The sequence below is a fragment of the Ursus arctos genome, unplaced genomic scaffold (genome assembly GCF_023065955.2).
Source record: "Ursus arctos isolate Adak ecotype North America unplaced genomic scaffold, UrsArc2.0 scaffold_9, whole genome shotgun sequence".
Taxonomy (NCBI): Eukaryota; Metazoa; Chordata; class Mammalia; order Carnivora; family Ursidae; genus Ursus; species Ursus arctos.
Window position 1 is genome coordinate 80037479 of NW_026623111.1, and position 9333 is coordinate 80046811.

General features: G+C 37.7%; 1 protein-coding gene across 4 annotated transcripts in view; it reads right to left on the reverse strand.

Moving 5' to 3' along the window:
- Positions 1–9333, reverse strand: part of PPP3CA (protein phosphatase 3 catalytic subunit alpha) — a 307186-nt gene that overhangs the window by 231957 nt on the left and 65896 nt on the right. The window lies entirely within an intron of this gene.

The following is a 9333-nucleotide window of genomic DNA, read 5'->3' on the forward strand; positions in this document are numbered from 1 at the left end:
GTGTTTTTTTTTTTCAACCAATGTTTATTCAGGGTGGAGGAATTGCTAAGAATTGTATTACATACTTGGGATTACACTCTGGTGGGAAAGACAAGTAATCAAATAATTACAGGACAGAAGCTGTGCTATGACATCTGCTTTGAGAGCCATAAACATAAGGTGCAGTAACAGAAATACTTGGAGCCCACATTGTACTAAGACTGGCAGGGGAAAGTGTAAGGAAGAATGGTTTCTGAAGGAGGGGACACCTAATCTGGCAACGAAGGGGAGGGAAGGGTGTCCCAGGCATATGGAAGACCATGTGCCAAGACTCTGAACCAACAGTAGGTCTGGCAGAGAAGAAACAGAGATTCGGTAATAGAGGGAGCTTGGGCTTTGTCCTCTAATAAAAGGAAATCATCAAAAGACTTTAAGCAAAGGAATAGTACGCAAGGCAACTTCTAAACGGCATACTTCAGCTACTGAGTTGCGTCAAAATTGCCCTTACATTAAATACCAGCGTAACAGTTAAATCCATATAACATCTGCAATCAGATTCTAAATAATATTTAAAAATCCTACCCCCATCTCTTGTAAATAATGGACTCAATGAATATTTCCTGAAGGTGGAAGTGTGCTTTGAAGCAAAAGAAAAAACAACAACTTTGAGAACTGGGATGGGGTGGGCAGTCAGGATAAACAAAGGCACAGAACGGGGACATGGGAAAGAGCATGGCATGCTCTAGAAAGCAAATAACTGAACCTCTTTCTGAGCGTAATAGTATTTGAGTCTCAAAAAAACTTAGCACAAAAAAAAAATGATAAGGTGGTAGGAGCACCTGGGTGGCTCAGTCAGTTAAATGTCTGCCTTTGGCTCAGGTCATGATCTCAGGGTCCTGGGATTGAGTCCCATGTTGGGCTCCCTGCTCAGTGCGGGGGAGCCTGCTTCTCCTTCTCCCTCCGCCCTGTTCGTGCACTCGCTCTCTCTTGCTCTCTGTCAAGTAAATAAAAATCTTTAAAAAAATGATAAGGTGGAAAGGGAGATTAAATGCCTTCAATTTAATTCAGCCACTAATGGGGAACAACTGAAATACTGTGAACTGAAGACTGACAAGTTCAGTGAGAAAACCTACCATGTCTGCAGACAAGTGTGCAGGGGAAACTAAAATTATATAAGGAAACTTTTAACGTTCTTGTTAATGTTTTCAGTTTAAATAAATAATTTCCTCTTTTTCAAGGATACACTAAATGGCCGGGAATAAAAACAATACGGAGAAGAAAAAAATCTATACATTCTCATAATTAGTCTATTTGCAACTAAGGCAGATGAGAAAGAGAATTGTTTCTTTACTACAAAAATATCTGCACACAGTGAATCTATCAGTGGAAGAAATCTGAAACAAGAAGGTAAAAGTCATCACATTTTAGTGATCACATTCTTCAGTTGGTGCATACTGACTAACAGGATTTCAGGAATTGCAGGGGAGAATTCTGGTCTCTTGGTTCTTTCTCGGGCTCCCGTGCATTTCAACCACAAGGCTAGAATCAACTAGAACACAGAGAACTATCTTCATCTAGAATAGTGCCTTGGATATGGCAGAATCACTACGAAGAGCTGCAAGTCAGAGTCAACAACACGAAGTAACACTGAGGTCATTTAACTGCTCCTGAACCAAAGATAATAAGCTTTCGGCTTTACCTCATCTCCATAACTAGACAAACTTAAGGAAGACTCAAATCCCATAATATCCTAATAGCGTTATCATTTACGTGAATGTGCTGAGATACGCTAGGACTAACACACGAGCCACACATGTAAGTTAAGTACCTGTGAGCCAAATGTCCAAGACTTATACGTGTCCAAAGTACCTTCCTTAGCAGCTTCATGGAAAAAAAGCCAAGGGCATTATCATGATTTGATTTCTATGTCATGTTCATGAACCTGATATCTTGGCATTTGATTCTTTTAACTCAGTTGGCTCATGGGACTGGCACTAAACATTAGCTGCCCAAAGTTCATAAATATTATTTGTTCAGTCCAGGACAAAACTGCTATAAAAATTATAGAAGGCAGTCACCAGGGGCACCTGCGTAGCGCAGTCGTTAAGCTTCTGCCTTCGGCTCAGGGCGTGATCCCAGCGTTCTAGGATCGAGCCCCACATTGGACTCCTCCCCTGGGAGCCTGCTTCCTCTCCCACTCCCCCTGCTCCTGTTCCCTCTCTCACTGGCTGTCTCTCTCTCTGTCAAATAAATAAATAAAATCTTTATTGCAAAAAAAAAAAAAAAAAAAGAAGAAGGCAGTCACCAAATTTGCTTACTATGTCTACGACTACCAAATTAGTCAACATTTTACATTTTTGCTGTTAGTTTTTAGCAATACTGTATTCTGCCTTTAAGGCTTTGCCAAGACGATTGAGCCCCCCCTCCCCCGAGATTCCACAGCCACAGTCCTCATCAACTCAAATACCCTCTGCCCCCTCATTCCCTCTCCCTTCACTCCTTTCTCGGAGTTCTAAGCATCCCTCCTCTTTGCCAAGGGAATCCTCCGCTCATTTTCTTGAAAGTACTTCTTTGCCCAGTCTAGTCCATTGTCTCATCAATTATACAGAATAGTTCTCTTACATTTTCAGATTCTCTGTGGGGATTGACTCTTTTTCACTCTTCGTACAAAACTTCTCAAGTCCCTTCTATGAAAGAAAAGAAAAGAAAAGAAAAGAAAAGAAAAGAAAAGAAAAGAAAAGAAAAGAAAAAGAAAAAAGAAAGACCTGTCCACTGATCCTGTTCCCTCTCAACATAATACCATTGTGATCATTCCCCCTTCTCTGTCTTAAAGATGCAGACCTCCCACCCTGCTCTGATTCCTCTCTTCTGCCCACCACCTCACACTCCTACACCAGTTTACTTAAATCCTTCTCCCAACGCCTGGCATCCCTATTTTACTACATGCCCACTACTCTAATTGCTGAGTGGAAATTTGGGGTCACCCAAGACCCAGTCAGTTGTCCCCTCATGCATGCAGTCACTTAATAAGGTCTCATATTTAGTTGGCATTTCTACCATTTGTCTCAAATATATCCCTTAGTGCCAGTATATTGCTTTAGGCAATTTCTACTTCCACCTAAAACATGGTGACAGCCTCACTAACTTGGACTATCCACCTTTATCAATCTATTGCCTATAATAGGCTATAATAAATCTTTTCAGACTTACAATTATTTACAATTTAGACTACAAATTCCTATATACCCTGACTCTAGATTATTCTTCCAAAGCCCAGCAGCAATCACGCCACTATCTCATTCTAAATCTTTACCAGCTCCACATTCACAAGTGAATTAAATGCAATCATTTTAGTTTGTTACTCAAGGCTTTGCACAGAATGGTCCCAAACTGTCTCTATCAAACCTACTTCTCTCTAACTCATATTCTAGAATTCAAATAAACAATATTAAGTTGTTATTCCCATCCATAAAGGCAGGAATAAGATGCTATTTACTTTTCCCACCTCCTATCATACACAGAAGTGTCATTATTCCAAAAAAGTGTTGAATAATAATCATTTAATGGACTATCCATTGAATTCATAGCCTAATCAAAAGAAAAAAAAAGAATATAAGTTCTACGCAAAGAGGGAATTGTGTGTGTGTGTGTGTTTAACTGCTATATGCCCATGATCCAGAATACCTCCTGGTATTAAGAGGCGCTCATTAAAAAAAATATAAGTAAATAAATTTTAAAAAACTAGGCACTCATTAAGTGGGATTGTTGGAAACGTAGGCGCGCTGTGGAGCGATCCACTTTGTTTTACAGCTGTGAAACACAGAAAGTGAACTGCCATCATAATTAAGCACTTAAATGTGAACATCATGGGGAAGATAACGCACAAGTATTTGTAAGATAAGAGTCCAAATGTGGCAGTACTCCAGAAATGCAGTATTAGCAGAAGGAAGGCCCTTACTTAGCCAGCCTCCATAAGCTGGCCTAAGTCTCTCCCAGAACATGGTAACATTTCATAAATTTTCCTTTTTCCCATGGTAATCTCTGTGGCATAGATGGGCTGCAGGGGATTTCATTAAATGTTAGGAGTTCCTACAAATGGACTTAAAGGCACATAACGCATGAGATAGTAATGAAAATACATTTCATGTGCTTCAGAGTATGTTACATTGCAAACAAGTTCTTGAGAATATTACGTAAAGACAGCAATTTCCTACAGGGCAAAATGAAAAAGGTGCTGAGTTTATAGCATTTTTATTTCCTAACATCAGTAACTTTTAAAGTGGCTATAGCTATTGCATAAAAAGAAGCATCTATGAGATCCGTGAAGAAGCATCCACGAGATCCATTCAAACATGTACACATGCACCCATGCAACCACATGTTCTAAAAGTAAAAACTTCATTCATTCTAAATGGATATCTCAGACTATTGTTCCATCACAAGACACAGAGGAACGTCTAACTTCAGGTACCAGACAAGGATGTTCAAACCAAGCTGACTTCAAACTCGGAGATACAAAGTGAAGGCTCACTGCATTAATACTGTAAGTTCCTAAAAGTATGTTTAGAGAAACAAAACGATTGCTTACCAGTTATTTAAGATGTGCTATGTTACAGGAAATGAGGTACCAAAAGCTGTTTTCAAGCAGACCTTCTTGGTCTATGGAAATGGTTATGTTAAGGAATATCTCCTAGAAATGGCACATGTGTATACTGTCAAAAGGACCCATCTAACTGCTTCTATACTAACTTTGTTGAACTGGAATAGTTCTTATTTCTTAATTTACAGGTTTTTTGGTCCAGTCCCTGATTCCCTACATAATCTTTAGCAATTAGATAAAATCCATTTCTAATTACCAGCATCATCATCATTTGCATTCAAGTAAATCATGGTGTAGAAGTCCATTTTGGAATTCTTTACTCCAAAGTAGAGTGATTCTATGAACTTTTAAGAATAATTCCATAATCTATATGTGGAAATCATTCTAATAATTTTTTGTTAGTCTACCATATTACATGGAATGCCAACTTTCTGGCTTCCAAAACAAGCAAGAGCTGTGGTCCTAGCAAAGTTACTATAAACTTGCTCATTTTCCTTATGTCAAGTCACGCTTCCCTCTGAAAGACATTATTTTGTAGCTAAATTTATAAAATATACTATGTATTATAGTATAAATATCAGACAAACGAAACAGAAGAAACTCTGTACCTGAAAGGTACGCAGATGGGGTGATTCTATCAGGATTAGGGATGGTGACTAGTTTGAGCTACTGACAAATATACCTGCCACTTCATATATGTGCTCCTCAAGGTTCTAATGTCACACAGACTCTAGTCTCCAAAAATCTGTGCTCCCCACCCACCTTTTCAAGTCCTCTGGGTTTCTCTTTATAGGACTCCATATGTTTTCTATACCCCCTTAAGAAAAAAATAGCATTTAGTCAACAATAAATTCATTAGAAATACTAACAATTCATGCATTCAGCTAGACAGTTATATCTAATGTAATTAAAATCCATTCAACAATTCTTTCTTTCATCCACCAATAACAATTTATTGCTGCCAAGCATAATTGGTAAGTGCTAGCTACATATATATATATATATATATAGAGAGAGAGAGAGAGAGAGAGAGAGGTACCAGCAATTAGAAGTGGAAGTTAATATTTTATGGGTATATATGATATTCTCTTTTCACCTTCTAATTGGAGAAAGCAACCATAAATTTAAAAGGCAGTAAGCACTGGCAATTGTTTACTCATTGCTGAGCCAGTGGAGCAAGAATGAAACACAAATAAAAATGCAATAAATAAGGACAAAGCTTCTGACCTATGGCTTATTTATCTATCATACATGTTGCTTTTAATTCTGGCTTGAATTTGTCTCCTTTTGTGGGGAAGGGGATCTTATCCCGCCCCTTCTCATCTGCAGACATGGTTTGTCTTCCTATTACTGCATGAGTCAGCACCACCGGAAATGGACAGCTTCCTGCTGTTTATTAAGAGGCAAAGTCTTCTTCTCATGAAATGACACAATGTATCTAAATCACAAACAAGGGTAAAGATGCACCCAAAAACATGGTGGGAAAAAATTACACACACACGCACACACACACACCAGATAACAAAAATGCCATTGCTAAACAAACATCGATGTTAATTAATCTTTGATGCAGTTCACTTTTTTAAAACAACATTTAAAATATAACATACTGCTATTATCTTAGTCATTCCTAATAATAACATAATGATGTGACTCTTTTAATTCACTTAGTAATTCTGAATAATACCATTTTTTGAATTAGTAGTTAGGCCTAATTTGCTTCAAAAAGACTTCCCTGACACCCTACTCCCCACACCTGCAAATTAGGTTAGGTAATTTGACACCTGCTTGTGGACACCTCATTCACCACCCTTAGTCAGTAATATAATATTGAAACTCTGTTTATCTCCTCTACTGTATGTCTTCTAGTTCTGTTAGTCTAGTTACAGCATTTAATAATGCTATATACTATTTAGTGAATGTCTTCAATATAGTTGGCCTGTTACATTCATTATCTCATTTAGTACCATAACTACTTTATGGAATATTTAGTTCCATTTTATATTCAAAAACATCTACCCATTTAAGTATTTATACAAATTATAACTAAGTAGCAGTCAGGATTTAAACCCAGTTCGGGTACCTTCCAGAGATGGACTGTCTCATCCTATAATCCACAAGAAGGGCAGGATATTATATAGTACAATAAGGTAATCATATTAAGACCCATTTGTCTATTCAATACAAACTTATCCAAGAAAGATGTTCCCAACATTACAGACCATTAGCATATTTCTCTTTAGTACTGATACTTCCCTTACACTTAAAGGCAACAGTACAAAGCACATAGAGTCCAACAACGGGTGCCTCAGTTTCCCCACTTGCACAATGTGGTTAATAATAACACCAATCTACCTCATAAGACTAAATGAGTTGGTATTTGTAAAGTACTTGCAACAGTACTTGGCAGAGTCAAGGACTAGGTAAGTGTTTGTTAAACAGAAGTACTCTCTGTGGGTAGACTGTATCAAACCTGCTTACTGGTAAACTCTGTTGACACCACAACATGTACTTTATTTATAGAGAAACACCTTGTAACACAAATACTTTTAACCATTCCCTTAGGGCAAGGATGCTAGTTGACAGGGTGGACAAAGAGCAAACCGTTCCCAGATGGGAATGAAGAGCTAGCAGCTGGGGTGAAAGATAACAGAAGAGAAACTAAAATGGCTTCAGACCTTCTCCAAAAGAACTTTTTCTAGGTTAATTTTAAAGAATTTGAAGTAGTATCAGACCTTAAGATCATCTGTCCATCAAAGTACGTGAATTTTGTAAGTTTTGATTATGTTCCTTCAATTGGTGGCATAATTATCAATTTAAGAATGGTACGTGTTGGCTGACATTTTGAAAATACGAACTGGTATGTGTTACTTCCTAAATCAAGGTTAGATGTTTGTAACTTCCCAACAGCTGTACAAGGGTTTCTGTTACTCTTAAGGAATTAATGAGCATGATTTCTTCATCCTTAGATTCTATTTCTAGTAGAGAATAATAATCATTAAAACTACTCATTTTATTAAGACACCTCACATTTATAAACCTGAATCCCGGATGTAAGTAGTTTTATTTCCCCTCTATTTAAAAATAAGCTTCAATATATATCAAATGTCTAGGGTCAGAATGAGTGAAGGAATGGAGAGGAAGAATTCTTTCAGAAAGATGGCTAAGGGTGCTTCTACCTACACAGGAATGATGACATCTGCAGAATAAAAGGGGAAAAAAGATGAAATAGGAAAACATGCTGGACCAAAAAGCAATAGAAAATTGACTCTTATAATCTAAATTTTTAAAAATTTATTTGAGTAGACACCTGAAAAAAGCTGTATATAAAGAAACTACAGAATAACTCTCTAAATAGCACAGAGTAGATTAAAAGAAAATATTATAGATGAAAAACTATATTTAAATTTCAGTCTGTTTTATAGTCTTTACTCAATTATTATTGAAAAACATCCCAGCTATTAGGGCGCCTGGGTGGCTCAGTCAGTTAGGTGTCTGCCTTTGGCTCAGGTCATGATCCCAGGGTCATGGGATCAAGTCCCACATCAGGCTCCCTCCTCAGCGGGGAGTCTGCTCTCCTTCTGCCTGCTGCTTCCCTTGCTTGTGCCCCCCCCCTCTCTCTCTCTGGTTCTGATAAATAAATAAATAAATAAATAAAATCTTTAAAAAAAAAAAAAGAATCTAGAAGTAATCTTATTTTAAAAAAAAAGAAAGAAAAGAAAAACACCTCAGGTATCATTTTGCTGCAAGTTCCAAACTCTTCAATTACTTTATTTCAACTAATGAGACTTAAGATCTGTTGAATTATTTAGTAGTTCAGGACAAAATTTATTCTGCATGAATGCTAAACCAGCATTAATGTCCGATTTCCCAATTTCTCTAAAGAAATGAGACACTTCCAGTTCATAAGTATGCCTCCTTTACTTAAACTTTTCATTTACTGTATTACGGCATGAAAGTTATGGGTTATATAAAAAAAATACCTGAAGCATTTTCCACATTAGTAAAATCTTTGGGACTTTCTCTGCCTTTAGAGAAAGCCCTCCTTCCCACAAGTCTAGTCTATATAATTCATTCAATGTTTCACTTCATAAAACACTTTAACCAAGTTAAAGTGAAGGTTCATTTAGATTATTACAAATCTAACAGGTGCTTTACTATATTCTGAGCCATTTCAAGCAATAAGACAATTAGTATCAGATAAGATGTGTGAATAATAGCATTTAAAGCCTTTAAAAAATCAATCATTAATACGTAATTTCTATTTCTTAATCACAAGAGGTTCAAAAGTTCAAAAATAAAAACCGCATGGTTTTCATTGATTGGGCTCCAAAGGTTAACTACGTAACATGGATTGCAGGCCTTGCCTCTGACCCCACTTCCTCGTTAGCCTCATTATTTCTTCATAACCTCTCATTTAACGGTATCTATTCCAGCCACTAAGAACATCGTTCTGGTCTTCAAACTCTACTCTGCCTGGACTAACTTAAGCTTCTGCATGGGCTGGCCAGTCCTTCACCTGCAGCCCTTCCTGTCTTAGCAGCAGCTCCTCACTCGGCTAACTGCCACCTGTCTCGCAGGTCCCATTCAGCTGTCACTTCCCACAGGACATCCTTCCTGACTCCTCAGGGCTACAGGTAAGCACCCGCCCCCAGCTCCTACAGCATGTCACTCTGCTCTGTGCTAGCCTACAGAAAGTGAGACTGCCTTTCATGGCTAATCCTGCAGAAACACGACTGGCAACATGTTACCAC